At 40.5% G+C, this 13088-nt stretch overlaps 1 protein-coding gene and 1 long non-coding RNA gene across 4 annotated transcripts in view; one reads left to right on the plus strand and one right to left on the minus strand.

Moving 5' to 3' along the window:
* The window catches only part of CTNND2 (catenin delta 2), a 975434-nt gene that overhangs the window by 303811 nt on the left and 658535 nt on the right, over positions 1-13088 (minus strand). The gene's annotated exons all lie outside the window — the stretch shown is intronic.
* On the plus strand, positions 1394-7450 carry LOC133089585 (uncharacterized). The gene is made up of 3 exons (XR_009700723.1): positions 1394-1474; positions 6104-6175; positions 7347-7450. It is a non-coding gene; the product is annotated as an uncharacterized LOC133089585 (long non-coding RNA).

The following is a 13088-nucleotide window of genomic DNA, read 5'->3' on the forward strand; positions in this document are numbered from 1 at the left end:
AGCATTCGGAGGGGCTGGCTCCGGACCCTGCTCTCCTTAAGTTTATCCCCCTGGAAACATAGTGGCTTCCATCTGGTTACCTCAAACCCTTTCAAACATTAACTTGTCAACACTGTAAAATAAGCGTATGCTCAGACATCAACTTGGCAGGCGCATGATTCAAGGGCACACAGAAAAATCTTAAAGAAGCTGAAAAAGATTTCCACATTTTAATTCTTCCTCCAAGTCAAGAGCATCTGGTCATCACTTCATCCTTATTAAAAGGAAATCACCCAATCTTGGTAAGTTTCACTTTTTGGCTACTCTTCATTTTTGCACAAAAAAAGGTTTTTTAAATTTTAATTGAAGAGGTTACACAAAACACTAAGTAATTTTTTCATCTTTGGAATGAAAGAAGGTCATCGTATCTGAGATAAAGGATATAAAAGAAAGGAAACAATCTTCACCATGATCAAGAGAAAAAGCAGCCATGCTTCTGAAGTTTGGGAAACTCAAAAAAATAATAAACCCCCAAGAATTTTAGGTCATTTAAAACAGTATTCCTATTTTTAGATTTCATAAAGTTTTAACCAAGGTGCACTGAAACAGAAAAGGTCTGTACATTCTCCATAATCTTTTATTTACTCTTTACTTCTGATTTCCCTCTGCATACAAAAGACCAGCCAATTAGAAGATTCTCGTGTCCTTCTCCTGTTTTTCATTTATCTCCACTACCTTAACCGCTGTTTCTTCATAGATACTGTGAAGGTTAGTTTTATACATCAACTTGGCTAGGCTACAGACTCAGTTATTTAATTAAACGCTAATTTAGGTGTTGCCTTGAAGGTATTTTACAGCTGAGATTAACATTTACAAGCAGTTGACTTTAAGGAGATTATCCTTGTTGGGACACATGGCAGGCCGCCCCAAATATGCCAAAGTGGCACATTGATTATTTTGAATTAAAATGACTTAAGAAACAGCCAGTGCAAGAAGGACACTCTGACCCTCCCTTCTGTCTCACTGAAAGTAGGAAACAAATCTCCCATGTAAAAGGTACCCTCCCTGTACAGGAGGCGGAGAGACATTCCTACCACCAGAGATACGGAATTCGGAGCCAAGAAGCCTGTAAAAGCAAACCTGGTTAGTTCTTCACAATTTACTAACACAAGCCCAAGTTTCTTTGTCTTGTCAGTTCTTCGCAAATTCATTGTTTCTTTGTCTGAGAAGTAGAAAGCTGCCTGCTTTGGCCATGTCTTGGGTTCCATATCCATGAGACCTCTGTACGTGCAACTTAAATGTGATTTTTTCTTTTTTGTTATTCTGTCTTGCGGCAATTTAATTATTAGACCAGTCAAAAGAACTGAGAAGGGCGGGGGTAACTCCCCCCTCCCCGCCAGCTGGCACAGTCAGCAGGACACTGGCTGGACCTTATTTTCCCATGAGTCTGCTGCAGCTTAGAAGTCCTGGGACATTTGACAAAGGCCTGCAGAAGGTAAGACTTCTTACCAGATCTCTGCCTGCAGGGCCCAGTGTAAGGGAAAGTGGTCAGAATCGTTTTTCCCTGTTTCTGAACTTATATTAGCAAGAGAAAATATTTGGGGAACTAGTTTCTTAGACATAACCATGCTGGCATTGAACCTTTTCCTCCCAGAGACGGTCACTGTTTTTCTTTGTCTTTTATGTCATTTGTCATAAGAAGGAAGAACCACAGGGCTGAACAGCAAGAAAAGTCCCCATAAATCTGCTGTCCCAGTCAGCCTCACAGGCTGGCGAGTTAATGGTTCTCACTAGACAGGTGTCCATTTAGACCAACTTTGCGGTGGGTTCCCTACGTAAAAAACCAGATGAGGTTTTTCCCTTTCATCTTGTTCTATGTCCTGAGAGCTTGGCTTTATGACCATCCGGAGGGTGCACTTAGCAGGGTGCACTTTGGTGGCCAAAGAGACTAAGGTTCTGAGACATGAAGTCACAAGCAGCACTTCGTCTAGCTGTGACAGCTCTCAGGGGAGTTTGTCATAAGGGGTTCCAAGCCATAAGGGGCCTTTGTTGTCTCAAGCCCCCGTTGCTTTGTTAATGCTGGAAAAATCCCATTCCAGTAGCTCTGCCAGGTGTTACAGATTAGCGGGTTTATATCTGGAGGCATCTCATGTTCCTTGAGAAACTGGAAATACCATTTTCACTATACCATTCTTATCACCTGTAACAATGAAGGGCTTTTACTTTCTTAGACTAACTCTGAGAGTAACCTTCCTGGATCTTTTGAGGACTGCCTACTCTTGTGGGACACCTCGTGGATCTTCAGTTAAGCCATAAAAAGGCTTATTGGTTTGAGTCACTATTTGAGATTACTATAAGATCCTACTCAACAATGGCCAGACGTTGGATCCTAGGAATGGGCTATATATATATATACATATATATCTTTTTAAATAAATTTACTTATTTTTTATTTTATTTATTTTTGGCTGCGTTGGGTCTTCGTTGCTGCACGCAGGTTTTCTCTAGTTGCGGCGAGCGGGGGTTACTCTTCGTTGCGGTGCGCAGGCTTCTCATTGCGGTGGCTTCTCTTGTTGTGGAGCACGGGCTTTAGGCACGCGGACTTCAGTAGTTGTGGCTCGCGGGCTCTAGAGCAAGGCTCAGTAGTTGTGGCACACGGGCTTAGTTGCTCCGCGGCACGTGGGATCTTCCCGGACCAGGGCTCGAACCCGTGTCCCCTGCACTGGCAGGCAGATTCTTAACCACTGTGCTACCAGGGAAGTCCCAGAATAGGCTATATTTAAAAAGAAAAAATATAGAGAGCTTTCACCTAAAACCAAATTAAAAAGTGGATAAAAAATATATATATATATTATACATATATATAGTATATAAGGGCTAGCCTTAGGGATGCCCTAACAAGATGAAAGAAGAAAAATTAGTTGTTTTTTTTTTTTATGTGGACCATTTTTAAAGTCTTTATTGAATTTGTTATAATATTGCTTCTGTTTTATGTTTTGGTTTTTTGGCCCTGAGGCGTGTGGGATCTTAGCTCCCTGACCAGGGATCGAACCCATACCCCCTGCATTTGGAAGGCGAACTCTTAACCATTGGACTGCCAGGGAAGTCCCAGAAATCAGGTTTAAAACAAAACAAAACAAAAAAACCCAATGTAAATTCCCCTTCTTGAAATCCACCCTGATAGCCTCAGCAATTCCCCCAGGCCCTCCTACAAATAATCAGAAAATGGATCAGCTGGAAGCCAGTATTCAAAGGCTAATAGAAGCAACTGTCTTTGTCTTGCAAATCTCCACAAAACCAGAAAGGCAAGTCAAGGCCCACCGATCTTTACCAATCCTCAAACCCTGCCTGTTCCTCTCAAATATGCCAGTAGATATTGTAAAAGATCAAGATATTGGGAACAAACTTGTCCTCTACTGGAAAAAAAAAAATAGTAATTCCCCTGAGACTTCTGATAGTAGATAAATATGCTCCAACATTCCTAGAAGAAAACATATTTTCTTCCTCTGTCTCTTGAAGGTGTAAATCTTACCAAGTCTTTAAAATGTAAACACAGCCCACAATCACCTGATAATGAAAGGAAAAAAAAAAAAAAGGGAAAAAAGCCTTACGTAAACACAAACTGCTAAAGTGCCCTCTTGCTCAAATTCTAAATCACAGCCTCCTTAAGACTGCTTGTCAAGGACAAACACAAATCTTAAAAGTCTTCTCCACAAACAATAAAAGACTTTAGCCATCTCAGTGAGTAAACGGAATTTAGTCCAACTGTTAGTTACAAACTGGTGAATTTTGTATTGTACCTGACTCGTGGCTAAAATTTTAAAATGGAAGTTAAGAGATCTCTATTTGTGTCTGTCTGTATGTCTATATATGTACATTACAGGTATGGTGTTTTTCTACCTTCAGACGGTGTTGCCAAAATTATTTTGTAAAAGAGCTCTACTTAATTGACTTAATAAAGAAGTGCTTATATGAATTAAAATATAAGAGAAACCAACCCAAATGCTTTTCAAGTTCACCTGGTCTAAGATTCATCTTCAGTAAGCTGAAGCTAGTTTAAGGATGTTGGTTTAATTAAAGCAGGCATACTTTAAAGTTATTAACATTGAATATAATGCAAACATGCAACTTTTATAGTACCCGAGCTTCTTAATCAAATAAGTTCACGTTACAAAATTTGTCAGCAAAAAAAAGTAACTTGGTATGATGAAATGTTCGTGAGTAATCTAAACCCAATTGTTGAAAACAAATAAATAGACGTTAAGTGGAATAAAAGTTTTTAGGTGAATTTTTAAAACAATAATTGTTTTATGGTATGTTTACTTAAAAATAGGTACCCAAATCTCTCTGGTGACTTACACTGTTAAGAATTTTGCTAAGTTAAATTAAATGATAGAATTTCATTGGCTATCTAGATCATTTCTAAAAAAGATAAAATATTCGAACGTTAATTCCTCAACACAGGTTTATCTACTTTTGGCTTCCTTTCACAAAAGAAATAAACATATCTGGATCTATTAGTAAGCATGTTTTATGACACACTGAGAAATTTTCTATGAGAAAGGACATGTTTCTAGAAATTATAAAGAGCATTTATACATTTGCTAACCCACAGAATGTTAGTGTAAAAGACAGTTCATAATTGCTTACTTTTTAGTTATCACTAGAAATTAAAGGTTTCTAAGGGTTAAAAATTCTAATATATGTGATTAAAGCTCCTAGAAATAATAAGGGAAGCAATTCTGTATGCAAGGAAAATAAAATGTATTTGGGGATAAGAAAAGGTATGAGGTATGGAGATGCATTTTCTTGAGAAAAAAGAGTAATAAAGCTGGTTATTTTAAGAACAGGAAAAAGAACAAGGAACAAACTAATATGAACACAGAAAGTTATAGAAGTTTTATTGAAAAGGAATCTTGGGAAAGGAATTTTATATGTGATCAAGCTGGATAAGATTAAATGCATTTGTTATAAAGGTTTTAAAAACAAGCTTTAATATCATTAGTGTACTTATGTAAACGTGGAATTTAATTGTTTTCATCTGCTGAAAGAACAAAGTTTACTTAGACTATTGGTCTGCTCCTGGTTAAGCAATTATAAAGGTTTTCTTTACCTTTTAAAGTAATCTGCCTATAAACAAAACAAAAGAAAACAAAAACAAAGATTCTATGTTTTATCAAAACAATATCCTGTGTTTGCTGTCTTCATCAGGCTTTTGATTAGTTTAGTAAACCAAGTCTTTTCAATGTTAAAAGAGCTAAGACTTTTTACAACTATTTAACCTTCTGAATTTGCCTAGGATGTCTTCGCCACTTTGGTTAACGCATAACTAAGCACTGTTTCACAGTGACCTACGATCCTATTTGACCAAGTGTTTTAAAACCTTTTGACATTTTGGACAAACTTCCCCAAATCAAATTCTAAGTAAGTCTTACTGACCTGGATATAACTTTGGGGTTTTCCAGAGGGCCCCTGGAACACTCAAGAGATTTGTTTTATCTCCTTATAAAAGAAAGAGATTAAACTAATTAGGCTTATTTGGCATGTTAAATTACATGGGAAGCATTGTCAAATAAGTGATGATAAGCTGTCTTAGGTTATATTGTATAGGTAAATGTTAGTAACATAAATGTTCTAGAAATTATACGAAATTCCTAAAATTTGTATATGTTGTGGTATAATGTTATCATTCATAATTGTAGTCATTATCTTAAATGTTGTATGTCACAGAAATAACCAAATTGCCTTGTCAGTTCCATCATTAGAGAATCAGATCTTTAAAAATGAAAATTTATCATTTACCGTTATTGTTTTGCTCAGATGCTTTTACAAAAGCTTCTTGCAAATGTGTTTTATCTTCAGAGAAATTCATGAGAAGGAATCTAAGAAGTACTCTAGAATACAAGTTTCTGATAACCTTTAAATCGTAACACTGAACTGGGTAAACATTTACAAACCCTAACTGAAAAAAAAAGAAAAACCTTATGGCTTCAAAACTTTCTAAAAAAAAAAAAAGCAGCAAAAGAATTAATTACATGGGACTGAATGAACTGATGAGGATGATTATAATTTTTAATTTTTTTTTCAAATTTGAAGCTGATTTTGTTTTGTTTTGTTTCCCCAGATTTAAAGAAACTTCCTGCTCTTTTCTCTTAAGCTAACTATGACTTGGAGAAATTTGGTAAATTATACCTCTGTAAGTGGAATAGAAACATTTATCTTTTTTTCTCCCTATCCGATCCCTCCAGAATTTAGAAACTCTCAGTGAGCGTTCTTATTTTCTTGAAAATATATTTATTTACATAAATTCAATAAAAATCTGTTCTCCTTATAACACAACACAATTGGAAACTGGTTATATTATCAAAGGCTTTAACCAGAATGTCATATTTGAGAGAGACATACATAGGCTCAGATATGACCAGACAGCTTTCAGAAGCTAAGATTGACTTTATGAAACCAATAAAGCCCCTTGGAAAACTGGCCTGGTACCTTGTTTACAGGGTTCCCAGCAGCCTTACTAGGTGAATAAGGGAGGTCACTTCCTGGCAGGCCCAGGAACCTCAGGGTATTTTAGAAACCTCAAGAAGAAAGGAATTCATTCCAATTTATAGGTATTGCTAGCAAAGTCTGATGGCAAATATTTCGATTGACTTCTTAGCTTTAAGAGCTTATTGAAAGTTCAGTCTGGAGATTCTTCATAAAAGGTTCCAGCAAAGCAAATTTAAAAGAGCCTATATGCTCAATCGTTATTCATGCTGCACTTCTGTAAATAACCAGGCCAAGTTTATTGAATCTAGACTTATTTTGCAAACAAATTAGTCTTAACTTGGGTATCTTTGGTAAAAATGGAGGTGATTTTATAGAAGAAAATTATGTTTCTATAGAAATAATACTATACACTTGTGGATATCAGATTCTAGTTCTAGTAAATGTCTTTGAGATTTTGTTTTCTACTTGTAAGCTGGACTGGATCCCGAATTCTTCTCGTTTCCTACATATTTGGCTACAACTCTCCAAACTAACATTTCCAATTTTCGCTCCCATCCTTTTAACTTGGAATCATTGAGAACTACAACTGCCCTTTTTCCAGAAGCCCTCCAAACCGAAGCTAGATGACTTAATTCAGTCTGCAGAAAAACTGCCACCACAGTTCATGTTTCGATACCCTTCTTTGTGCCTGTTGCTGTGTGAGCCACTCAGAAGTTTGCCTGAACACCTGATGCCATCATCAGGGACATTTCAAACTGCAAAAGATGCTTTGACCCTGACATCTAGAAATCTCTTGACTAGCTGCCCCCTGGGCTCAAAAACTGGAGCAGAGTCGGCTTCAAATCATTAACCTTTGTTTTCTTCTGTTTCCCTAGATACACCTCTTGTTAAACACCTGATTGCTTGGGTAATGTAGCCGAACTCTATCACTGCCTCCTGAAATGAACTGAACTGACCTACTCTCAAGACTAGGAAAGGGATTCAATGACATAATGGAGCAATGTACCAGCTCAGCTTTTCATACGTGAAACTTCCAGGGACGTTTCAGAGGCGGAAACTATTGGGGCTCAGGGCAAGCTGCCCCCAAATATGCCAAAGTGGCATATGGATTATATTGAATTAAAATTACTTAAGAAACAGCCAGTGCCAGAAGGACACCCTGACCCTCCCTTCTGTCTCCCTGAGAGCAGGAAATGAATCCCCCCTCCCTGCAGCAGGAGGTAGAGAGACATTCTTATCACCAGAGATAAGGAATTTGGGGCTGAGAAGCCTGCATAAACAAACCTTGTTACTTCTTCACTAATTTACTGCCCAAGCCCAAACTTCTTTGTCTTGTCAGCTCTTCACAAATATACTGTGTCTTTGTCTAAAAATTATAAAAGCTTCCTGCTTTGGCCACTTCTTGGGCTCCATATCTATAAGACCTCTGTACGTCCACATATTTTTTTTTTCTCCTGTTAATCTGTCTGTGCCAATTTAATGATCAGACCAGCCAAAAGAACTCAGGAAGATTCTCCCCCAGGCCGCAACACCCTCACTAACACGAGTGGGCCTCATCCAATCAACTGAAAGTCCATAAGAGTAAAAACACGCTTCCAGAAGCAATTCTGTTTCAGAAATGCAACATTAACTCCTGCCTGATTTCTAGCCTACTAGTCTGTCCTACAAATTTCAGACCAGCTAACCACAATCTCATGAGACAATTCCTTAAAATCTACATCTCTCTCTCTCTCTCAGTGTGTGTGTTTGTGTGTGTGTGTTGTGTACGTGTGTGTGTGATGTATACAAGTATCTAGACATACACATATACAGACACTCACATACATTTATATAAAGACTGAAAGAGAAAATAGGAATTCTCTACGTCAGATCTCAAATGATGGCTGTATTTGGTGCTGCGGGAAGTTCAAGAAGCCGCCAGCTCCTTCCCTGTCCTGTCCTCACACCTACTCCTCACCTCAAGAGGTGGAGTGTTGTCGTCTCCCCCCTGCCCCCCTCCATGACTGGGGCTGGGCTAAGTGACTTGCCTGCATTAACAGAGTATGGCTCTGAGGTCAGGTCATAAGAAGCCTTATGGCTTCCATCTTGGTCTCTTGGGATGTTCGCTCTTAGAGACTCCCTCTTGGATTCCAGCCACCATGCCGAGAGCCCAGGTCACACGGCGCAGGTGTTCTGGTCAACCGCCCCAGCTGAGCTTCCACCTGGCATCCAGAATCAACTGTCTGTTTGAGAGGGCACCACCTCGGAGGCCAAAGGGTGGCAGAGTGGGCCACCCCCGAACAGGCTGCTTTGGCATAAGTATTATTTTGAGCTGAATATTTTGGAGAAATGACAGACACAGAAGATGCTCTGAAAACAGAGTAGAAGCCACTCTTGTCACAAACATTTACATTTATAAAAGAAATCTCCGTTTGTAAGGGTGTCTTCCTCTCTGTACCAGGAAGAGTAAGATGACACTACATTACAAGAAACTTATCAATGGAGAAGGCAGAAACTTAAAATCTGCATAACAAACCTTACCCTTATTTACCATGCTTTTCCTGGTACCCTCCCATAACTGGCCATTCCCCCCACCAATCCTACCCCCAACATCTTTTCTGTCTTTAGCTGAAGGTGGTTACTTAAATGGTGGCTTGGGCCATCTTGGGGAGCTACCCATTTTTCCTGGGGATCCTCCACGTATATATGAAGTATACATGTTAATAAACTTGTTTCTTTTTTCTCTTGTTAATCTTTTATCACCAGGGGTGGAGGAGTTTCACCCAATAACTCAGAAGGGCAGAGGGAGAATTATTTTCCCTCCCCTACGACATCCAGCCCTCTGTGAGGCCATTACATAACCGCAGTCCCACCAGCCTCTCATCAAATCCTCAGGAAGATACACAGGAGAACTTGCAGCTAAGCCCAGTCTACCCAGAGACCTGTAGACCAAGAATGCTGCCTGCCACGTCAGTAAACAAAGGATGTCGCAGCCATCAGTGATTGCAGCCACCCACAAGGGTGAGCCCTGAGGGAACTCAGGATGGAAATAAGAAATGCCTGCCATCTAGCAGTCATCAGACTGCAGTCATCAGACTGCAGCCACCACCCCCCCACCCCCCACAGTGCAGCTTGAGGAAACTCAGGATAAGAAAACACAGGATACCGGCCTCAGAGAGCTGAAGTGCATATCAAAGGAATGATTTCAGTGAGCCCAGACTCTTGCGTCTTTCTATACATAGAAAAGCACTAAATTCCTTAACTTGAAATATCTCATTTTCTTTTGCTGACAATGATCTTTTGTTCTCACTACCTGGTTTTGTTGCAGACTCCTGTATATCCTGGCCTACCCGACCCACCCCTCCAATCCCCAACAGTTTTCTCAGCGTTATCTGAGATGCTGTCTCCCAGGCTTGAAGTCCTAAGAATGTCTGCCAAATAAAACATAACTCTCAATTTTTAGGTTGTGCATTTTTTTTTCAGTGGACAGAACCAAGAGGTTATGATACATCGTCGTTTTAAGCCACTCAATTTTGTGGTGGTTTGTTATATGGCAACAGGTAACTACAGCCTATAGGAGCAGCTTTTGTCACATTGTTCTTAAGGTGCAACTGGATGCAATGTATCCAAACAGTGCCTTGATGTTGTTAAATTCTTTCCCACCAGACAGGAATAAAAGGTCTGAGAGAACCATTTTGAGACCATCAGCCTGTTGTTAAAAACCCAGAAGACGGCACTAATGGACCTGCCTCACCTGTATCAAGACTGTGGGTGGGGACTTCCCTGGTGGCGCAGTGGTTATGAATCCACCTGCCAATGCAGGGGACACGGGTTCGAGCCCTGGTCCGGGAAGATCCCACATGCTGTGGAGCAACTAATCCCGTGCGCCACAACTACTGAGCCTGTGCTCTAGAGCCCGCGAGCCACAACTACTGAGCCCACGAGCCACAACTACTGAGCCCGCATGCCTAGAGCCCGTGCTCCACGACAAGAGAAGCCACCGCAATGAGAAGCCTGCGCACCGCAACGAAGAGTAGCCCCCGCTCGCTGCAACTAGAGAAAGCCTGCGCACAGCAACGAAGACCCAACACAGCCAAAAATAAATAAATAAATTAATTAATTTTTAAAAAAAAGAAAAAGACTGTGGGTGGGTCTGGAGGGGAGTTCATCTCCTAGCCTTCTCACTAACATTTTTAAAGGGCTAAACTCACTGTATTGCATATATTTTTAACTTCCTGTATGCTACGTTTCGACATATTAAGAACACCTTTCTGGTGAGGAGAGACTGCCCCTTCTTGGGGCTCCCAATTCTTAGGGTAGCCAAGGACCCAGCGAACTAACTAACCCAGAGCCACACCTCTGTCTGGCCTGTGCACCCCAGGATGTTAATATTAAGGCAGTATTTCTCTGCCTTAATCATCCCAGGCCCAGAGGCCAGGCCACTAGGGAGCATCCCTCTAGCTGAGAGCCCACTGGGATTATTCCCACCAGCCAGGCCGAAGCTGTTCTCTCTGTCCTGCCTTGCCTTTCCCACAGAAACCCTATTCTAGCCTGGGGCCTGTGTGCTACCCTCCTCCTGCCTTCTCTGAGCGCTCTCGTGTCTCCATGTGGCCCTGTGTGGTGTGTGGGCCTCTTGTCCTCAGATCTGTGAGAATAATACAGGCTCTCCTCTGTCTCCTCATGTGACCACACCTGACTGACGGTCTCATAAAAGAATAAAAAACACACGCTCTTTAAGCCACTTGGAAATTGTCCTAAAATGGAGATAATGCAGATGCGACCTAACTTCTCCTCCTCACCTGCACCTCTCTCTATGGCACCTGGCTGCATCGGGCTGTTTCATTTCAAGCGGAGAGGGCCCTTTCTGGAGTGATGTGTGCATGTCTAATATTTACCACGTGAAGTGTGTCGCTAGGAGTGAGGAACAGAAGATGAGAACGAGAAGGAGGGATAGAGCAGGTGTACAAACGTGTTACACAGACAATCACTCACCCGTGCAGAGAGGTTAAAGGACAAAACGGTCCTTCCCGGTGGTCAGACCTCTCTGGAAGGTCTGGCCCATGGAGCTATTAAGTAACAAATGACCACTATACTGTATGAAGTACGACACACTTTTAAAGTCTTACGTCTTCTAAAGGCTCTAACTTACAATCTCAAAGGGGGGGCTTCAAAAACACAAGATCTCAAGTGAAAACCCAGTGAGAAGACCACACAACTAATTTGTTAATCTAAAAATATTTTAAGATATCATGTAATTTGGAGTTTTAATGTATACAAAAAGGACAGTCGATAATCTGAAAAAAAGAGCAAGGTGACAAATAAAGATTACGATGTTCCTGGCAGTCATTAAGGAAGTAACGTTAAATTTAGTGTTACTGGGAAGTGGGCTCGATGAATCAGTGGGTAGAGAATTAATCTGTATAAAGGTTATTATTAAATTATTATTATTATTAAATTAATTCTGACATAATTACAACTAGCCCAAGACCAGGATGCTGAAGATTTTCACTGCCGTTGGCACACACATCTTGGAGGGATGAGTCTGGCTCCAAGTGCAGGCTGACGCAGGCAGGGCTGTGACGTTTTCAGTATGATACAGAGCCACAGTCATGTATGTGCATGTATGTACTTGCACTTCACCTTGGCCCAGAAGGGATGTAGGGTGGTTTCCTTTGCTCTAATAAAAAATTAAAAATTAAAATTAAGGCTCTAAATATGGAGGCAAATGATCCACTAAGCATTAGAAACAAGGTCCTGGCCTTTCATGGATCCATGCCATCTCTTGGTTTTGCCCCGAAGTTAGACAAGGAGGTGAGGCTTGAGCCTCTTTGTGTTTGGGGGGCTCCTTCCTCCAGAGCTTGCTGATAGACTACTTCATCTGTTATTTGTGCAAGCTGACTCAATGCTTAGGCTTTGGCAAGCGACCCAGTGTCCTCCTGGGTGGCTGGCAAGGGAGACCGACAGATACCCAGTTATAAAATCCACCAGCTGAAAAGGCAGTTAACTCTCCCCATGACAGTCACTTAGCATTTTTATTTGGCCTCTGTCTCAGACACTAAACAGCCCCTCAGAATCCTGCTGAACAAACCAAGGGCCATTTGTTTCTCCAGCTTTGGAGTGGGACACCCGAAGGACAAATATAGGCTCGACCTGTAAGTTCTACTGGCCCTGAAGCAGATATAGAATGTGTGAGGACCTCCAGCGGCCTTTGGTCTTTCCAACCTACAACTAGTATTGGTAAATGAAAAAAAAGAAAAAGCGTGGAATCGGATGGATTTTGTAGCTATATCTGCAAATGAATTGGCTCACAATTTTCCATTCTGAAAGTCAACCTGAAGTTAAAGTACTAGGATGATACAACATAAAACAACTCAGTGACTACCCAGACCAGCAATGTTACATAACGATTTAAGGTTAAAAAAAAAAAAAAAAAAAAAAAAAAAAAAACTTTACGTCAAAGGTCTAAGTTAACCAAGAAATCAAGGTGTATTAGAACTTATCCCACATGTTAGTTATTTAAATCACAGTTTGTCTATGAAAGATATCAAGAGTTTCACGGGCACTTTTTACATTCACAGGCTGATTTTCTTGATCCTTCCAACTCCTTTCAACAACAGGTTATAAAAAAATCTCTTTCT

This window comes from Eubalaena glacialis, chromosome 4, assembly GCF_028564815.1.
Source record: "Eubalaena glacialis isolate mEubGla1 chromosome 4, mEubGla1.1.hap2.+ XY, whole genome shotgun sequence".
NCBI lineage: Eukaryota > Metazoa > Chordata > Mammalia > Artiodactyla > Balaenidae > Eubalaena > Eubalaena glacialis.